We start from the raw sequence: 21,063 nt of genomic DNA on the forward strand, positions 1-21,063 counted from the left end.
AGCCTAAACCGAGATAAAATTTAACTAGTGATTGGTACAAGAAAAAATTGATCGCCCAAAAGAGGCCAGAAAGAAAGAAAGAAAGAGTGGAGTTGATTTACAGATACTAGTACTTGAATGACAAGTGAAAAAAGCAAGCAAGAGTGACTAAAGCCATTACGAATGACAAATACACGTAAGAATTACTCGATTGAATCCCCAGAGATAGAAAGATTGACTAGACAGAATGGCCAATGACAGAAACAAATACATTGACAGGAGGAGTCACCGACCGGAATGACATGTATTCGAAGTCCTCTCCACCGGATGTTGCCCTAAAACAACCCTAAGCTTCAAGTTCATCCAGAAATACCTCAAGCCCACTAGTGGGCTACTGGTCTACTTATTTAGTTGACATTCAAAAATGCACCAAGTTTTATTTTTTTCAACTTTTCAATGACTTTTACTCCATAACCGGAAAAAATAGGGTCATTTCTTTCAACCTTAAGTGCTCGCTTCGATATGGCCCTTGTATACCCTAGTAATAGCCCCAAAGACAGTAAGAAACTGAATCTGATTTCAAAACCGGAGAAAAACAGGGGTCATTTTATTACACTTGTATTTGACACACTCGCTTTGCTACCGTGCTTTGACTTTGAATCCATCCCTTCCTTTGACCGTACCTCACATATATTATAGTGAACAGATTGAATCCACCCCCTCACATATATTATGGTTGTGGGGGAAGATTGATATTTTCCTTCTTTTTCTGTATGATATGAAAGGGGAAGTGGTAAGTTGCTTTGTGAATGAATGGCTGAGTTGTTGGTTTATGAGTGTGTGATTGTAATAAGTCATTTGTCTGGCAAAACACTGGACAAGCTCCACAGTTGAAGAATACCCATTCATCCAACACATGGTATCGGACTATCGGTATCCGATTGAAGAAGCATCAATGATTCTTTCACATTTTACAATGCAGCCACAACCTCTAGAGACTTGATGTGTGAACCTCCACTAAGGCTCAGTTTTGATGGAATACAAATACAAATATGTAGAGTACAAAACTTTGTATTTTGTATTGTTTTATATGTATTTGTACTGTATATATTTGTATTTGTATTCAATTCAAACTGAACCTTGACTCAGAAAAGATGCAGATGTAAATAAGTAATACATACAAAATAATACAAAACATAAAGTTTTGCACTCTATATATTTTTTACATTTGCATTCCTTTCAAACTGAACCTAATTAATTAGCCGTTTTAAATATAAAAGCACATGATAATATTGATTAGATGTAAAACTCGACTGTGCATGAGGTCCATATTTACAATAAAAAGTTAAAAACAATCGCAAAATACGAAATAATGATGAAATTTTAAGTTTATTTAAATTTACACCGCAAACAAACGCAGCCTTTCTATTTCTTCTACACATTCAAAATTGAAAAGTAAATGTGAATTTTGAGCAGGTATGCAGTAGAAAGGTGAGAGTAGCGCTTTTGTTTATTAATTAATTGATATGACTATCAGTGCCAGTTTCTTCAATCCAGCGAAGTAGAAAATATGACTCGAATATGCTGCGAGAAAACAGCAAAGGAAAAGGCCCTTCCGAGTCTTTGGACAGAAGCCGCATCGCCTCACGGATTGCTTTGTAATAGAAGTTGATGTTTTCATCGTAGCTTGACGATGAGAGCAACGTCGAAGCTCGATGAAGCTTCCACATCGAATCCATGAAAGGCAACCTGTCTAGACACACATACACCTCGCCGGCCGGAAACCGACGGTTCGAAGAAAAGGGACACGGTGAGCGCATCATCAGTTCTTTCAGTTTCAACTGCAGCATAACCACGCTAGAGTGATCAACAAAACCGACCATCGCCTCCCGGAGCACCGACAACAAGCTCTTGTACGCCACCCAGCAGTGAGCTTCCGCATAGTTAACGGAAAGAATCGGGTGGTAGCCGGGTGTTGACGACGGAGGGACGGCGTCGCAGCTCCGGAATCGCAGGATACGAGGTACATTATATCCCTTTGCTTCGCGATTAGCTTCTTCTAACACTAAGGCTAATCCTGTCTGGTCGTCCATGACCTTCAATTCTTCTCCTTCGCTGCTGCTTCTATCTGACCCAGATTGACTACTGCTACTGCTGCTTCCTTCTGATCGAGACAGGTTATCCATTTCAAAGGGAGCGCTTTGGTCCTAAATTATCATTCAAGAGAGGATGACTAATTAAGTACTTCGGTAAAAAAAATAGAAGAATCTCTCTTCTCTTTCGGAATTGATAATCTTCTTTCACAAATACTAAATTACCAATCCTAAACTTTCTTAAATTAAGATCGACGCAAAAAAAAATTAAAAAAGAAAATCCTAATCATCAACTCAAAGCTTTATCTAAAACTCGGTTATCGGAAATTTAACTGGTTTCGTCCAACGGCGTGTCAGAATTCAGAGAAAATATGATCGGAGTTGCTAAAACTTGAAGTCAGAAAAATACCTCTGATCGCCTTATCTGGTTTGATTGATGCAAAATAAACGAAGATTACCCTGAAACAGAAGAGGTAAACGAACCAGGGTTTTCGAGGAGGCTAACGAACATTTATATAATCTAACAAAATACAAAAGCAAATATGATCGGAGTTGGTAAAACATGAAGTCATAAAAATACCTCTGATCGCCTTATCTGGTTTGGTTGATGCTAAATAAACGAAGATTACCCTGAAACGGAAGAGGCAAACGAACTAGGGTTTTCGAGGAGGCTAACAAACATTTATATAATCTAACAAAATGCAAAAGCACGAGCAGAGACTCAGATAAAATGAAAAGAAATGAGAGTGTGGGAAATGATTCACTCAACAATCTGTTAATTAAATAAAGGGAAATTCTTGATGACTACTCTGTACTTTTAGGGTTGTGTGAAATCAGTCCCCGATATCTTAACTTTTCAATTGTGTCTATTATGTGCCTACCTGAACTTTCCAATTGTGTCTGTGTCTATTATGTCCATATCCTTTATTGACATTAGAGAATAACTGAAATAAAACGTTGCTGTTGAATCATTCTAAACAAGGTTCGAAATTTTGAGATGTATCGGTCGATACGTAATATATTGGAAGCGTTCCGATATGCTTTTATAGGGATGTTTTGAGGTTTAATTCGGTTCAGGGGTAGAAGGGACTTACATCGATCTCTCTGAACTAAGTTTACAAAATAAAAATAAAAAAAAATAAAAGGAAGGGTAGCGAGAGACGACACAACTTGATACGCCTGTTGAGTTGTATCGATATTTTGAACATTGATCTAAGCCTTTCGGGTATCTTAAAATGAAATTGTATCACCTTTAGATGCCAATTTGTATATGAATTAGAGGTCGTCTAGTTCCTCGAAAATTATCACCATTCTATCATACCCATTTCCATTTAGAGATTTTTTAATGAGTTTCATTGCAGTAGAGGTTCAATATTGTTGGGAAAAAGCCTGTTATCTCACAATAGCCAAATAATAAAACATATATGAATTCAAACAAAATAATTCTCTTTTCCTCTTTGTGCAATTAAATGAGCATGCAAGACAAACAATATCAACCAAATAGAAAATATATGCAATAACAAGAATACAATCCACAAATAAAGACATAAGATTTTAACGTGAAATATCCTCTAAAACAAAGGGAAAAACCACAGACAACTAATCACTCAAAAACTTCTACTAATAAATTAATGGAATACAATAAAGTTCTTCTCTAGCATTAAATCTAAAGTCTATCAACATCAACTATTCATCCAAAGGTTGATTTCATCACATATCACCAAATAACTCAAAGATAAAAATAAATCTCTCCAAAATAGTAATAGAGAAGAGAAATAGCAAATCAAACTAGTAGATGTGTAGCTTAAGACGCTATCAACTGCATATTAAAATCTCAAGGTGATCACAGAAAGGGATGCCACGCAAGTTTTATGTTCTTAGCCCATAAAAGCCCACAAAACTCTCTTCTCCTTTTCCCTTTCTCTCTCTCTCCTCTTTCTCTCTCTCTCTCTCTTTCTCTATTTTTCTCTCTGTACTCTATTCTATTATTGATGGAAGACTTCACCGAACCGTCCCCACTCCCCTTTAACTTGCCGAACAAGTTTTTATTTGCTCATAACTGTCTTAGCTAATGAAAAGATAGTTATGAGCCTCTTCGAATTCTGCCCTTTTTTTATTTTATTTTTTTTATAGTGGGTCCTCCACGTGGAAAGGGAGCCCCGCTAAAAGATAGTTGATTGATGTTTGATTTTATAATCCTTCTTTCCTTTACCTTCTTTCAACATTTTGACGAAATGGGTTAGATGATCAAAAAGATATTATAAAAAATTATTTAATACACACGGTGCACCTAATGTCACTGACTGAATAACATGTTTTAAAGTTTGGGGATTAACATGACACAATCCCCAAAAACATGATAATGATCATGAATTTCCCTTAACTAAACCATGGGATGGGTGATGGCATGGGCGCCTAACATGTTTGACTTTTTAAAGTTTCAGTCAATGAAATATTCTTCCTATTAGAATCTAGCCATAAGCCAAATTACCTGGTAACGCGTTCTGTCCTATGGTGTTAAAATATATGTTATTTTAAAAGAAAAGAAAAACAAAGGCCGATGCCATTTTCTCACAACTCTTCATCATTTGAAACTTTGGAGTCTGAAACCTCAAATTGCCATGAACACTTTTTACCGAAAGCAAAAGGTAAAAAAGGGGTCATGATCACCATTCTCCTAAAAAGTTGCCTTTGAAGGCCTGTCTACCAATGAAGGAAGAAGGCCTTTAAAGGTAATTAATTCTCCATGGCTTCTACCTGCCAATCTCACCCCTCTTTGCCTACCATTGGATTTTGAATCAATGGTGAGAGTAATTGAATCGCTTGAACTCTATCTAAGTTTCTATTACCCACTTGTTACATGTAGAATCTAATCTTTTTATGGGGTTTAATAATAATTAGTCTTGAATGATTTTTTTTTTCGTGTTTTTGAACTTTTGTGCTTTTAGTAATAATTGGGTATGGAGGTGAAATCTAACCTGAAACCTCATCCCTATTATATGGGTTTCAGCTACATGGATTCTATTTCGACATTCCATTCTGATAGTGATATCTAATATAGGAAATTATTTAGTTAACTTTTTATAATTTTAAATCTAAATAAAAGTGAAATTTGATTTTTTTAAAGTAATTATTTCTAAAATTTTCTATATGCTTATCAATGTATTTCAAAAGATAATATTAGGGCTAGTAATTTTGACCCACTCGACCAACCAACTTTGAAACCCACCCATTTGACTTGCAGGTCAATATGAACCCATATGGGTCAGGGGAAAAGGGTCAAGTACCCTCAACCCAATCCACCTGAACCCATATAGGTTACTTGATTCACATTGACCCACTACTCAAATGGGTAAATTTCAAAGCCGGTGGGTTGGATGGGGTCAAATAGATTAGGGTCAAAATTGCCCATCCAAATTTGAAGGGAATTTTCTAATGTGAAAGTTGAGTGAGAGAAGGAAGACTAAAAGGGCACCTTTATAGTGACAATTTAAAGGAAAGATATAAAGAAAAGGTATCCACAAGAAAGAAACAAAGAAAGAAAGAAAAAAATGAGACTATTTATTTACAAGAACATAAATAAATTAGGATAGTTTTTCTCCCTTTTTTATGAAGGAAAATTATATAAAGTTATCAAAGGGTGAGATTATCTTCCTATTTGTGATAAAAATGTTAAGGGGGATTCCACGTATTAGGTTGTTTGTGGCTTTCTTTGTCTTTTTGGCTCAGTTTGGAAAAACTATAAATACAAATACATAGAGCACAAAGCCTTATATTACATATTATTTTGTATATATTTGCACCATACATATTTGTATTTTTTTGCAACTTTTAGAATCATTATGAAAGAAACCTTTGGAAATAACTTTCCAAAAGCAAAAACTTTGTTTTGTACTTTTGTTGCAAGATAATGATGTGGCAAAGAGGATTGACCATCGTTTGTTTCAATGTTTTGCCTCAGCAATGAAAATATGTCTAGGAGAAATCTGTTTACTAATGACAGTCCCTTACCAATTACAGGGTAATATAAAACAGAAATAAGAAGAATGGCTACAAACAATTACAGGGAATGCCTAGGGAAGAGGAGTTCACTTCTGGCAGCACTCTACTTCCTAATCCGGAAATAAAGAGGAAGCGGAATGCTGTCTTGAGATTTTGAAGAGGAGTCGAACCTCCATTGATTCACTCAAAGACAAACAAGACAACATCCGATCAAAAGGAAGACGATTTTTGTAAGATTGATTCTAGTTAAAACAAACAGGGAGTTTTGTAAGGTCGTTGTACAACCTAGGTTGATTATTGCTTGTTTATTCATTGTGTTTCCTGTATCTTCTGGAACTGCTGGTGAAGAATTTAATTGAAGAAAACGCCCACTCTCATTAATAATATATTATGAGAACCATGACAAAAGCATTATAACAAATATGGAGCTTACTTATACTCTTCCCCCTTGTCAACTATGGGCTTTCAACACGTATTCGTATGGACTCCCATAGAGTGCATTTCACACCCACCACATCGATTCAATCATGCATTGAAAGTGTCTACAAATAACAAGTACAAGGGATATTTCCAATGGAGTCCGGATTTTCTCCTCACAATGATATCATAGCATATACCAGTCATACATCGGGAACATCTCTTGTACGTGTATTTTATTATTCATGGGAAGTGTTCCCAATACATAATGGGATGTGGTTGTGAGCTAACGGTGTGAGGAGCGCTACATGAAGAGTAGATCCCAATTCTTTCCAATGCATAGTTGGATGCTTTTGTAGTCAAAGATGGGCCAAGGGCAACAAGGTAATTTCACTTCTTTTACCTGAGGCCGATGTGTCCGATCCTGTAAGAAAGAGACCACATGTCAAAGGCCCTGGGTGTTACCCCAGGGCTAGAGACTTTGATGGTCAAGTTAGTCAAGTACGTGAAAAAACTCGGACAAGGTTTGAGGTGAGATCTCTTACAAGGTCACTCGAGAGCAAGAGAGACTAAGAGCTAGAATAAGAAAGGTGATTTACCTGGAGAGGGGCACCTCTATTTATACTTGACTTTGCCTTGGGAGTGGTTGGAGCCTTGGAGGTGGTTGACAGTGGACGGCAAGGATTGCATCTGGCCGATGCCATGTGGTGCCATCCTAAGCCTTACCACATGCACCTATATCATTTGCCCCCCAATCTCGAGGTCATGATGGACAAGGTCTGATTGGAGGGATGAGTGGAGACCTCAGCTTCAGCCAAAGGAAGTGTGATGATACCGCTGGGAGGCGTTGGATGGCGTGTTAGGCGAGGACCTCAGCTTGGCTAAAGGGAGTGTCATCTAGGAGTGCAGAGGCGTCGCCCTCAATTGCTGAGGGCTTCCCTTGGTTATCTAGTAGCGGGTGCTTCATAGTTGTCTCCACCTCTTAGGAGGGTCACGGAGGGCCGAGGGCTAGGTACTGTGCCCCGTACAAGTGTGAGACACTTGTGCTTAGCCGAATTAAAGCAGTCAAGAACTCAGGTGTGTTATTGTTCACACCTTGAAGAGACTTTCTTAATATTTAAAGAAAATTACAAATGGGCCCTTGAATAGGCGCCCAAATACTAAAAGATGAGCTTACATTCTCAATACTCCCCCTCAAGCTGAGCATATATATTTGTCATGCCTAGCTTGTTCAAATTGTTGTCAAGCTTTGATTTGGAGACACCTTTAGTAAGACAATCAACCAATTGATCTTCAGACCTCACAAAAGGTAAACAAATCTCTCCACTAGCAATTCTTTCTCTAATGAAATGTCGATCAATCTCTATATGCTTTGTATAGTCATGTTGAACAGGATTGTGAGCTATAATATCATTGGAGTATCAATCTGCACTCCCATTTCTATCAACAAGTTATTTAGCCATAACAATTAGGAAACTCCATGAGCCATAGCTCTGTATTCTACATCTACACTATATTGAGCCACAATTGATTGTTTCTTGCTTCTCCAAAATACAACATTACCACCCACCAAGGTGCAATAGCCAGAAGTAGACTGCCTATCATTAATAGAACTTGCCAGTCAGCATCAGAATAAGCCTCTACCTTGAGATGCCCATGATTAGAATATAACATCCATTTTCTTGGATATCATTTTAAATTGGTTAGTATTCTATTCACTACTTGCATATGAGATGATCTAAGCTTGTGCATATATTGGCTAACCTCAGTCACAGCATATGATATATCTGGTCTAGTCAAACACAAGTAGAGAAGGTGACTAACAAGTCTTTGATACATAGCTTCGTCAAGAAGGTCATCGCCATCATCTACTCCCAACTTATGATTGGGATCAATTGGAGTTTCAGCTGGTTTACAATCCAATTTCCGTACTTTCTGAAGCAGATCAATGACATATTTTTTTTGAGAAATACAAATGCCCCTCTTTGATCTTGTGACCTCAAACCCTAGGAAATACTGAAGATTTTTAAGATCTTTAATTTCAAATTCAGTAGCAAGAAAAGACTTTAGTTCAACAATTCCAAAGATATCATCCCCTATGATAACAATGTTATCAACATATATTATTAACATAGTCACTTTTCCATTATTTCTCCTAATAAACAATGTATGCTCAACTTGAGATTGAGAAAACTCAATTTTTAAGATAACTTTTCTGAATCTGTCAAACTAAGCTCTAGGGGACTGTTTTAAGGCCATAAAGAGATTTCTTCAAACGACAAACCTTTCCTTCACTACTAGGGATGTTCACTCCAGGAGGAAGTTCCATGTAAAGTTCTTCCTGAAGGTCGCCATTAAAGAAGGCATTCTTAACATCCATTTGATAGAAGGGCCAAGAATAATGGGCAGCAAGAGACATGATAACTTGAATTGCGTTCATCTTGGTTACTGGAACAAAGGTTTCCTGATAATCAATGATGTAAGACTGGGTGTACCCTTTTGCCACAAGTCGAGCTTTATACCTTTCAATTGAGCCATCAGCTTTATGCTTCATTGTGTAAACCTACTTACATCCAATAGGAATTTTGCCCACTAGAAGAGAAACAATTTCCCATGTCAGATTTTTCTCAAGTGCCTCAATTTCTTGATTCATAGCATCCTTCTAATGAGGGGACTGTATTGCCTCAATAACACAGTGAGGGATAAAAATAGAAGCAATGGAAGAGATATAGGCACAATAAGAGGGAGATAAGGTATTATAAGAGACATGATCTGAGATAGAATATTTAGCACATGTCTTTTCTGCTTTATGAACTGCAATAGGAATGTTAAGGTCATAAACCATACTAGGAGGCTCAAATTGTAACGAACCACTAGTGCCAAGACCGATGAATAGGAGGAAGAATAACGAACCACTAGGAAGTCAAATTGTAACGAACCATCTAGAATAACAATCCCCTAGCAACTTCAATCACATGTCTGTTTTTCCTCTCTAATACCCCATTTTTTGGGGGGATATGAGCACATGAACTTTGATGAATTGCTCATTTCTCTTCAAGGAAAGTTTGTAAGTGCTTCTCAAAGTATTCATTGTCATTGCTAGATCTAATAATCTTAATCTTCTTTTCAAATTGTGTCTCCACCATATTAAAAAAACCTTTTATAATTAAAGAAACTTCATCTCAGCTCCTCATCAAATACAATTGGATATACCGTGAGTAGTCACCAACAAAGAGAATAAAATATATATAACCTCCCATACATGGAATAGAATAAGGTCCACAAATATCAGTATATATTAAATGGAAAGCAACATTACTTCTCTTATTACTTGCAGAATATGTGGTTCTACATTGCTTTGATAGTTGATAGATTCACATTGTAGACCGGAACTAGACAGAGACTTAAACAAACTAGGAAACAAAAAACTTCAATGAACCAAAAGACACATGCCCAAGACAGTTATGCCACAATTTCAATTGACTTAGTTTTCATCACAACAGGACTCGGACTTACACATTAATCCAAACTTTGGACACTGATCAAGAAGATAAACTCTATCAGCTTCATGTCCATTGCCAATTGTCTTCCCTATACTTAGATCTTAGAAGACACAATAAGATGGAAAGAATGTTACAGAACAATTATGAGACTTTGTAAGAAAGCTAACAGATAAGAGATTTCTATGCAGTTGTGGGACATGGAGAACTGATTTCAGAGAAAAGTTGTTGGTAAGTTTAGCTTCACCCAAACTTGAGATTGGGGTCTGAGATCCATCAACAACAATAATCTTACCCTTCCTTGAAAAAAGTTTATATGTGGTAAAGTAGGAAGGTATCACTAGCTGTTGTGTTAATTATCCAAGAGCCAGATGATGAAGCATGATACACAAGTGCAATACCTGGTTTTGCAAAGTCACTAGAAGGTGAGTGTGAACCAATAGATGTAGGCAACCCAATCTTTTCAAGACGGAGCAAGATGCCTCTCAAATTTTCCATCACACTAGTGGTATCATGAATAGATGCCTAAACAGAAGAATTTCCCTCAAGCATGTGAGTCTGAGAATCATGACTAGCTATAACAACATGAGAATTTACCTTCTTTCTAGCTTTAAACTTCTCAGGCTTTAGGTGGGGATTTAGTTTCCAGTACCTATTCTTGGTGTGCATTGGCTTCTTGCAATATTCACAAACTACATCTTCAGGTTTACTAGAACTCTGTTTGGGTTTTGTAGACACAAGAGCTGTGTGCTCACTGATAGAAACTTGCGTCATGGCAATTCTCCTACTCTCTTCATTCTACACCAAAGAATATGTTGTGGAGAGTGACAAAATATCAGCACCAAGGATGTGTTGCCTAGTGAAATCATAATTGGCATTCAGTTCAGCAAGAAAATCAAAGACTTGGTTTTTCTCAATGCACTTCCTGTATTGTTCAACATCAATAGGATCCTTCCACTCTAAAGCTTCTAAATGATCAATTTCTTCCCAAATTGATTGTAAGGAAGAGAAATACATGGCCACCGATTTCTCCCCCTATCGCGTATTACATGCTTCTCTTCGCAACATATAGATTCTAAATGTATTCTTTGCTTGAGAATAAGTTGAGTTAACCTATCCCAAATGTCCTTAGCTGCTGGAAGGAACATATAGTTGTGGGCAATGTGAGGCTACATAGAACATACTAGCTATGACATAACCAACAAATTGTCCCGCTCCCATTTGGAATAATTTGGATCTTCAAGCTTCGGCTTAGCTTCTTTACTGGTAATAAACCCAAGCTTACCTCTTCCTCCGATTGTGAGCTTAGCTTATTGTGACCATTCAAGAAAATTTGTTCCATCAAGTTTTATAGTAGTAATTTTCCCTTTAGCATTGTCATTACTTCGTGGGACAACATACGTAGGTATGTATACATCCTTGTGTGAGTCCATTGATCACCACCCCTCTGAAAACACTTTTCTCACCAACACCACAATCTCCCAACACTAACTGAACACCTAAACACATTTCCTTAAAGGTTAAACATGGGCTACAACAATAAACAAAAGAAAAGAAGGTGTAGGCAGCAAAATAGGGGAAGAAAAAAATTTCCAAAAAAAGTTTTAGGGCTTCAAAAAATCTAAGATTGCTTCTTGTAATATCAAAAATATACCTTACTTCAAACGCAAGTGGGTTTAACAACAACTAGCCCACCATGTGAGAATGCATGCCATAAACTTCAAATATGTCATTTTTGCCAATTTTCATCTAAAAATTCCAAGAAAATGTAAAAGAGCTTCAATCCTCCATGAAATGTATATCAAAATTCCTCTAAAAATGAGGTGCATCAAGGGGTGTCAAAACCACAAATGAACGTTACCGACAATATGGGCTACTGACGTCAACTGGCGGCATGCTGCCATCAGCAGGTTCGCTTGTGAGCCAGGTACACGAGATGGGTGTTGTGGCTATGCATGAGACAAGTGTCAGTGTCGGCTGGTCATGACCGTACGCAAGATGGGTGTTGGCATCGACAGGTCGTGACCATATGCAAGACGGGCATCATGTCACCCAGGTTGAGTCGCTTCAGAGGTTGCCGAGGTTGCCGCCACATGCCATGCATCAGCTCAAGCTATCAGGTTAGTTGCTCTACAACCATTGGATCAAGTCGATCTAGACTGTTCATTCTTCTTTAAATAGGGCCACTAGTTAAGGCAGTGGCTATCATTTGCTTGCTTCCGCTTAAGCTTCCAAAAACCTTGGCCATCTTCTTAGTCAAACCCTTAGCTTCCTTCCTTGACTTCATCTACTAGGTAAAGGAATTTTCCCTTTAGCCATGTCGTACTTAGATTCTGGTCCCGAGTGCTATGAGCTTCTTGACCTCTCAGACGCTAGCTCATCTCCTCCCACCTTGTCTAGTAGTAGTAATGAGTCCAAGGGATTGCCTCAGAGGATCGAGGTCCAGGTATTGAGGGAGAGAACTGCTCCTGGAGGCACTGAGTGTGGCTAGTGGGGCAATGAATCTCCCAATGAAAGTACTAGCTCTATGAGGCCGAGGGGGGTGGCACAACTAATTGTGCCTTGGCATCACCCGAGGTGGTGGAAGGAAATGAGTCTAAAGAGCTGAGCCTTGAGGACATAGTTGAGGCCGAGGCCCGAGGCGTAACACTGTTGCACTATCTGTGCTTTGACTTAGATAGCGAGCTTAGCATAGAGCAAGCAAAGTCTCTTGCTAAGTTGTACCATATTCCGAGGGGATATAGGCTTAGAGCCCCCGATGTAGGTGATAGGCCTTGGCTGCCGGACGAGGGGGAGGTGTGCATACACGAGCACTACCTCCACTTCGGCCTTAGGTTCCCCATGCCCCCTTTTATCTCCGAGCTCCTTAATTGTTTTGGCATTTCCCTTAGTCAGCTTGTCCCCAATGCCGTTAGGACCATTAGTGTTGTGTTGGTGATTGCCCGACTCTGAGGTGTCCATGTAATCGTGAACATATTCCGGTGCATGTTCATGCTGAGGAAGCACCCTATTGGGGAAGGCCTCTTCTACTTCCTAGGCCGATAGGGTAGAGTGGTAGATAACTTGTCGTCCGTCCACAATTGGAAGAAGAAATACTTCTTCATGTCTTGTCCCGAGGGTTGGTCGTTTAAGTCTGGCTGGGGGAAGCCGGATCTCATGGCTGAGAGGATAATGCCCTACCACAAGGATGAGGAGGACGACGTGATTACCTAGATTCGAGTGTCAAGCACAATATGAGTCGAGCCCTTGGTGTTAGAGGAAGCCTTGGTGTGGGCTGGTCTCAGCCCCACCTACCTCGGTAGGGGAACTTTGTTGTCGGATTTACACGTCATCTTCCTTTCTTCTTACGCATCACATACTAACATGTTCACCGTGTTTTGTAGAGATGCAAGGGAACATGAAAGAAATGCTGATGGAGATGGTGAAGTCCCGGAAGCAGACTCCGGGTGAGGGGCCACCAAGGAAGTAGTTGTCGAGGGACGTTGATGCCGAGAAGGAACCTTGGCCGAAGGCTCCTAATGGGGTCGAGAAAAGGGAGGGGCCCTTCGAGGCTGGGGGAGGAAAGGAGCCTATCGAGGGTGACAGGAGGAAGGAGCCCATCGCAAAGAGGCCCGTTGAGCCCCTCCAGCCTCTAAGGGGTAAGCGGTTGGCGATGAAGGAGCATCCTGTTGAGGCCTGAGGGCACTAACGAGGGAGCGTCCGGTCAAAGGTGTTGTTGGGGGCTCTTGTCAGTAAGGCCCCCATACTTCATTAGATCGTCGCGACAATATGCTTCTAGTGACACGACAGATCTTCTGCACTCACTAGGGGGGTCTGAGAGGGCGACACTAGCGAGGGAGAGGCGTGGTGTTGGCCTCCACCCCTTGGAGGGGGGCTGTAGTGACCCGAGCACCCGCCTTCGTCCTGATAGCTCTCTACTCGGTGGTAATGTTCATGGTCTCGACAGTTGCCACGGGACCCAGTTGGGTCATCTCCCCATCGGCTAGGGAGGCAAGATGTCTTCGACGGCTTATTGGCATGTCGACTACTACTGTTGGACGGAGAGGGGTCGTCTTTGTGATGGCCAAGGGGGCATTGGGCTAGCGGAGCGTGAGTAGAGCGTCCGCTATACTACCCCTGGCTCTCAATGGGGTGGCTACCTTGTGGGCGGCCTCTTGTCAGGTGCCCCACCCTATCCAATCTTTGAGTGATGTTATCCAATCTATCAAGGACCATTCTGAATTGGTCCATGGTGAACAAGTTCTGAGCATTGGATTATTGTCTTGTTTATTAGCCATTATTGGAAGCTTAGTCTTTTAGAGTTAGGTGTTTACTTAGGGAAAGTCTTAGCAATGAGTTCTCATAGACGACGCCAATTGTTGCAGCCAAGGATGGACCGAGGGCAACAAGGTAATTTCACTTATTTTAGCCCAGGCTGATGTATCCGATCATATGAGCAAGAAACCACACGTTAGAGGACCCGTGTATTACCCCTAGTGCAGAGACTCTGAGAATGAACATGAGAGAATTCGGACAAGGTCCGAGGTGATAACTTAGACGAAGTCACTCGAGAACAATAGAGCTGAAGAGATAGAATGAACAAGGTGATTTACCTAGAGAGGGGCACTTCTATTTATATCTGATCAATGCCACATTGCGCCATCCTAATCCCTGCCACATGCGTGCGCCTACATCATATGTGCATGTTGAGCGAATGAGCGCTCTCTATGGAGAGTCCATCCGAACTCAAATTATCGAATTCCATTGAACTTTTAGAATCACGTAGCATCCTTTTGTGCTCATTGAGAATGAATGGCTGTAAGTTGCTTTGTGAATGAATGGCTGAGTTGTTGGTTTATGAGTGTGTGATGGGAATAAGTCATTTGTTCAAAGCAAATAGCAAAACACAGGACAATCTGCACAGTTGAAGAACACCCACTCATCCACCACATGGTATCGGGCTATCGGTATCCGATTGAAGAAGCATCAATGATTCTTTCACATTTTACAATGCAGCTACAACCTCTAGAGTCTTGATGTGTGAACCTTCTTTTATGCCACTAATTAGTAAGTCATTTGATTAAACTTCAATTAACTATTTCTTCTACACATTAAAAATTATAAATTAAATATGAATTTTGAGCAAGTATGCAATAGAAAAGTGAGAATAGCGCTTTTGTTTATTAATTAATTGATATGACTATCAGTGCCAGTTTCTTCAATCCAGCGAAGTAGAAAATATGACTCGAATATGCTGCGAGAAAACAGTAAAGGAAAAGGCCCTTCCGAGTCCTTGGACAGAAGCCGCATCGCCTCACGGATTGCTTTGTAATAGGAGGTGATGTTATCATCGTGGCTGGACGATGAGAGCAACGTCGAAGCTCGATGCAGCTTCCACATCAAATCTATGAAAGGCAATCTGTCTAGACACACGTACACCTCACCGGCCGGAAACCGACGGTTCCAAGAAAAGGGACACGGTGAGCGCATCATCAGTTCATTCAGTTTCAACTGCAGCATAACCACGCTAGCGTGATCAACAAAACCGACCATCGCCTCCCGGAGCACCGACAACAAGCTCTTGTACGCCACCCAGCAGTGAGCTTCCGCATAGTTAACGGAAAGAATCGGGTGGTAGCCGGGTGTCGACGACGGAGGGACGGCGTCGCAGCTCCGGAATCGCAGGATACGAGGTACATGATATCCCGTTGCTTCGCCGTTAGCTTCTAACCCTAAGGCTAATCCTATCTGGTCGTCCATGACCTTCAATTCTTCTCCTTCGCTGCTGCTTCTTTCTGACCCAGATTGATTACTGCTACTGCTGCTTCCTTCTGATCGAGACAGGTTATCCATTTCACAGGGAGCGCTTTGGTCCTAAATTATCATTCAAGAGAGGAAAACTAATTAAGTACTTTGGCATAAAAATAGAAGAATCTCTCTTCTCTTTCTGAATTGATCATCTTCTTTCACAGATACTAAATTACCAATCCTAAACTTTCTTAAATTAAGATCTACGCGAGGAATTTTAAAAAAAGAATTCCTAATCATCAAATCAAAGCTTTATCTCAAAATCGGTTATCGGAGTCCAGCGGCGTTTCAGAATTCAGAGCAAATATGATCGGAGTTGGTAAAACTTGAAGTCAGAAAAACACCTCTGATCGCCTTATCTGGTGTGATTGATGCAAAATAAACGAAGATTACCCTGAAACAGAAGAGGTAAAAGAACTATGGTTTTCGAGGAGGCTATCAAGCATTTATATAATCTAACAAAATACAAAAGCACGAGCACAGAAGCAGATAAGATGAAAAGAAATGAGAATGTGGGAGATGAGTCACACAACAATCTTTTAATTAATTAAGGGAAATTGTCCAAAATGCACCATCACTTTTATGAATTCTCTTCAACTCACCGTAAATTTTCAAAACGTTCAAAATTCACCATGTTACTAACTTGATGATAAATAGATTATTGGGAGTTAATACATTACTATTTTACCCTTTATAGAAAAATATAAAATATATACCTATATATTTTAATATTTTAATTACAAAAACATGAAAAAAATGAAAATATTCAAAACATATTTTCAAATATAAAATACATAAAAGCACAGAAATTGCAAAAAAAATATGAAAAAACTATAAAAATTGAAAACAAAATCAGAAAATAAAAATTGTAGAAAACACCTAAAATTATAGAAAAACACAGAAATTTCAAATAAATAAAAAAAAGTACATGAAAAAATTATAAATTGTAGAAAATAGAAAAAAAAGGAAATTATAACAAAACACTCAAAATGAAAAAAAAAACAAGAAAATTGCAAACTGAAAAAGACAAAAGAAACTTGAAAAATATAAAGATTAGATAGAAATAGAAATTTCAAATATACATAAAATGATAAAAATTCAAAAATTATATATTATAGAAAAAGTAAAAAATTGTAAAAAAACACAAGAAAGTGTTAAAATTTTCAAAAAGATAATAAAAATGTACACAAAAGTACATAAAATGATAACAATTTAAAAATAACAGCTAAAAAAGAAAAAAATAAAAAAATATTTTTTTTAATTTTATATTTTAGAAAAAATAAAAAATTAGAAAAAAACTAATAAAATGATAAAAATTTTCAAAAATAAACAAAAATTGGACATTGAATCCGAAGATTTTTGCAACAAAATTTTAAAAAAAATATTTTAGACAATTAGATAAACAATTACAGAATTTTTTTTTTTTTTTTGCATAAATTTGTAGACATCATGGGGATTTACATTCCAGATTCAAAAGACTACATTGCAAATGTTTCAAAACATAAAAAATCTTTGAAATTTATGATTGTCTTCTTTCAAATCTTCAAACAATAGATATGTGCAGCAGTGACCTTCAAATGAGAGAGGGAGAGAGAGGGTGGTGTAGTGGCTATCTTCAAGGTCTGAGTGAGAGAGAAGGTGCTATGGCGGCAACAAGGTCCGGAGAGGGTGGTGTGGTAGCTACCTTCAAGATCTAAGCGAGAGAGAGAAGGTGGTGTGGCGACAAGATCTGAAGAGGGTGGTGCGGCAGCAAGATCTAAGCAAGAGAGAGGGTGGTGTAGCTAACTTCAAGAATGAAAGAGAAGGTGCTATAGCGGTAGCAAGACCTAAGCAAAAGAGAGGGTGATGCAGTGACTACCTTCAAGATCTAAGCGAGAGAAGGTGGTGCAGTGGCTAGATTTGAGCGAGAGAGGCAAAGTAGAGAGAGAGAGAGAGAGAGAGAGAGAGAGAGAGAGAGAGAGAGAGAGAGAGAGAGAGACCCTAACCTAAATGACCCTTCCCCCTAACTCGCCATTCAAGGGTAATTTGGTCATGAAAAGTGTTATTTATGCTGACATGGCCATTTATGTTAAGAAACATTAACATTGCACTAACAAAATGTGAGTTTTGGAAAATAAAACTCACTAACATGGGGTTCCTTGGACGTTTTGAAAACTTGTGGTGAGTTTAAGAGAATTCATAAAAAGTGATGGTGGGTTTTGGACAATTTCACATTAATTAAAGGGGAAATTCATGATCACTACTCTGTACTTTAGCGTCCTCGATACTCTTAACTTTCAAATTTTGTCTAATATGTCCCTATCTTAATAGACGATAGTGGATAAGTGAAATGGCAGAAATACCCATTAAGTATCATTTAATTTTCTTCATCTGCCATTTTCATATAAACCAATTCAAGAGTTAAGCAGCTTAATGTCAAACCTCAAGTTCACAAAGAAGGGCCTTACAGCGACCCCTCTGAACCAAGTCCACAAAAAAAAAAAAAAAAAAGAGTAGGGAGGGATGACACAACCCAATAAGCTCCTACTAGTGTTTTGGGCTGTATCGATATTTTGAACCTTGATCTAAACTTTCCAGGTGTCCTCAGATGAAATTGTATCACCTTTGGATGGCAAGTTGCATATGAACTAGAGATCGTCTAGTTCCTCGATGATTATCACCACTGTACCAAACCCATTTCCATCCAGAGATTTTTTAACGAGCTTCATTGCAATAGAGGAAGCCTTGAGTAGTATAATTATTTGTCCGATTCTAGTTGATCGTTGAATGGGGGAGCGGGAGTTTCAACAGTTGATTGGTGTTTGGTTTTATAATCCTTCTTCCCCTTTTCTTCTTTTAACACTCAGACGAAATGGGTACAACAAAATACCATAAAGGGTAATTTGACCATTTTAAAATTATTTAATGCACACAACGTACCTGATGTCATGTGACAATGTTGCCTAACGGTCAACTAATAATAGGGACCTATTAGACACAATTTGAAAATTTTGGAATGTACATGACACAACCCCAAATTACATGGTACTGATCATAAGTTTTCCCACCATGGGATGGGTCATGGGCGCCTAACAAGTTTTAATCAACAAAATACTCTTCCTACTAGAATCTTGCCATAAGCCAATTACCAAGTAACGTGTTCTGTCCTATGGTGTTAAAATATGTGTTATTTTAAAAGAAAAAAGAAACAAAGGCCGATGCCATTTGCTCACAATTCTTCAGCATTTCAAACTTTGGAGTCTGAAACCTCAAAATGCCATGAACACTTTTTACCAAAAGCAAAAGGTGAAAAGGGGGCCATGGTCACCATTCTCCTAAAAAGTTGCCTTTGAAGGCCTGTCTACCAATGAAGAAGGCCTTCAAAGGCAATTCTCCATGGCTTTGATCAGTCCATCTAACCCCTCTTTGCCTACCATTGGTTTTTAAATCAATGGTTGAGAGTAATTGAATCGCTTGAACTCTTTCTAAGTTACTATTACCCACTTGTTACATGTAGAATATAATCTTTTATGGGGTTTCGTGTTTTTGAACTTTTGTGCTTTAAGTAATAATTGGGTATGGCAGGTTTTTAGGTAGGGAGGTGATATCTAATCTGAAACCTCATCCCTACTGCATGAATTACATCTGATAGTGATATCTAATATATAGGAAATTATTTAGTTAATTTTTTTTATAATTCTAATTCTAAATAAAAGTAAAAACGTGAATTTTTTTTAAGTGTTCGTTTCTAAAATTTTCTATATGCTTATCAATGATTTCAAAAGATAATATGAGAGCTGATAATTTTGACCCACCCATTTGACTTCCAGGTCAATATGGATCAAATAAACTATATGTATCAGGGGAAAAGGGTCAAGTACCCTTATTTGACTAACATTGGCCCACAACTCAAATGGGCAAATTTCAAAGCCAGTGGGTTGGATGGGTCAAATGGATTAGGGTCAAAATTGCTGGTCCAAATTTGAATGCAATTTTCTAATGTAAAAGTTAAGTGAGAGAAGGAAGACTAAAAGGGCACGTTTATGGTGACAATGTAAAGGAAAGATATAAAGAAAATGTATCCACAAGAAATAAAGAAGGAAAGAAATGAGACTATTTATTTACAAGAACACAAATACAGTAGGATAGTTTTCCCCCCATTTTATGAAGGAAAATTATAAAAAGTTATCTAAGGGTGAGATTATCTTCCTATCTTCCTATTTGTGATAAACAGTATCGAATTATCAATTGTTTTCTTGAATGTTAAGGGGGACTCTACGATATAGGTTGTTTGTGGCTTTCTTTGTCTTTTTGGCTCAGTTTGGAAAAACTATAAATACAAAGCCTTTTATTACCTATTATTTTGTACATATTTGTATTTTCTTGCAACTTTTAGAATCTTTGGAAATAACTCTCCAAAAGCAAAAACTGCATTTTGTACTTTCGTTGCAAGATAATGATGTACAAAGAGGATTGATGACCATCATTTTTGTCGATATTTTGCCTCAGCAATGAAAATATGTCTAGGAGAAATATGTTACTAATGACAGTCCCTTCCCAATTATAGGTTAATAGAAAACAGAAATCAGAGAAATGACAATTTTTTTTAAACCAGACCGGAAATGGAACCATTTTAGCTATCGGTTCTTGGGCCAAATGGTCTGACCCTGGGTCAAACAGTTTTGGGGTCCAAATGGTCCAACCATATGGTCCATCTATAACACCTGTAATTAGAAGCAATTTGTTGAAAGTTGAAGGAACTAAAAAGGCTAGGGGCAAACCAAAATGGAAATTGCTAAAGTAGTAAGAAATGATGTAAATGCTCATAATTTAGAGGAAGAGTTACTTGTGACCAGGGTCGTAGAAGAACTCAACGACCTCCAATGATTATTGAACACGCCAGTATGTGGTGTAAAAGACAAAATATCATGTCAAATTGGTACTTGATTAACACACTGATGTGTTCAAAAGTCACTAGAGGGCCATTTAGTTGTTCTATGATGTTCATAATCTAGGGGTGTTCGACAACATGGTTGGTTTTGTTTTTAAAAACAAAAATTGTTATATTACTATGTCAGCAAAAACAATAAATGGAATAATAGGATGGCAACGTTGCAGTTGTTTTTGCTTTCAAAATAAAACCAAGCATGTTTTAGAACACCCTCTTAATGGATATGACACACTAAACAGAATAGCATGGCAAAATAGGATTAATCTAGTGGACCCTATATATCTATTTATCTATATATGGGCCATATGATAGGGAGAAGCCCCTCCCTTAAATCCCCAATAACCCCTCCAATTGA

The 21,063-nt window shown here is 38.3% G+C and overlaps 3 long non-coding RNA genes across 3 annotated transcripts; 1 reads left to right on the top strand and 2 right to left on the bottom strand.

Annotated features, from left to right (window-relative positions):
- Positions 1-1,327: 1,327 nt before the first annotated feature.
- LOC148875024 (uncharacterized) lies at positions 1,328-3,066 on the bottom strand. Its single transcript, XR_016105061.1, has 3 exons — positions 2,653-3,066; positions 2,482-2,531; positions 1,328-2,186 (listed from the first exon to the last, which is right to left on the bottom strand). It is a non-coding gene; the product is annotated as an uncharacterized LOC148875024 (long non-coding RNA).
- Positions 3,067-14,664: 11,598 nt separating this feature from the next.
- On the top strand, positions 14,665-15,757 carry LOC148875025 (uncharacterized). Its single transcript, XR_016094934.1, has 2 exons — positions 14,665-15,037; positions 15,178-15,757. It is a non-coding gene; the product is annotated as an uncharacterized LOC148875025 (long non-coding RNA).
- On the bottom strand, positions 15,127-16,381 carry LOC148875026 (uncharacterized). The gene is made up of 2 exons (XR_016094932.1): positions 16,123-16,381; positions 15,127-15,844 (listed from the first exon to the last, which is right to left on the bottom strand). It is a non-coding gene; the product is annotated as an uncharacterized LOC148875026 (long non-coding RNA).
- Between the last annotated feature and the right edge of the window lie 4,682 nt (positions 16,382-21,063).

This window comes from Nelumbo lutea, chromosome 1 (assembly GCF_056320005.1).
Source record: "Nelumbo lutea isolate HS-2025 chromosome 1, American lotus-T2T, whole genome shotgun sequence".
Classification (NCBI taxonomy): Eukaryota; Viridiplantae; Streptophyta; class Magnoliopsida; order Proteales; family Nelumbonaceae; genus Nelumbo; species Nelumbo lutea.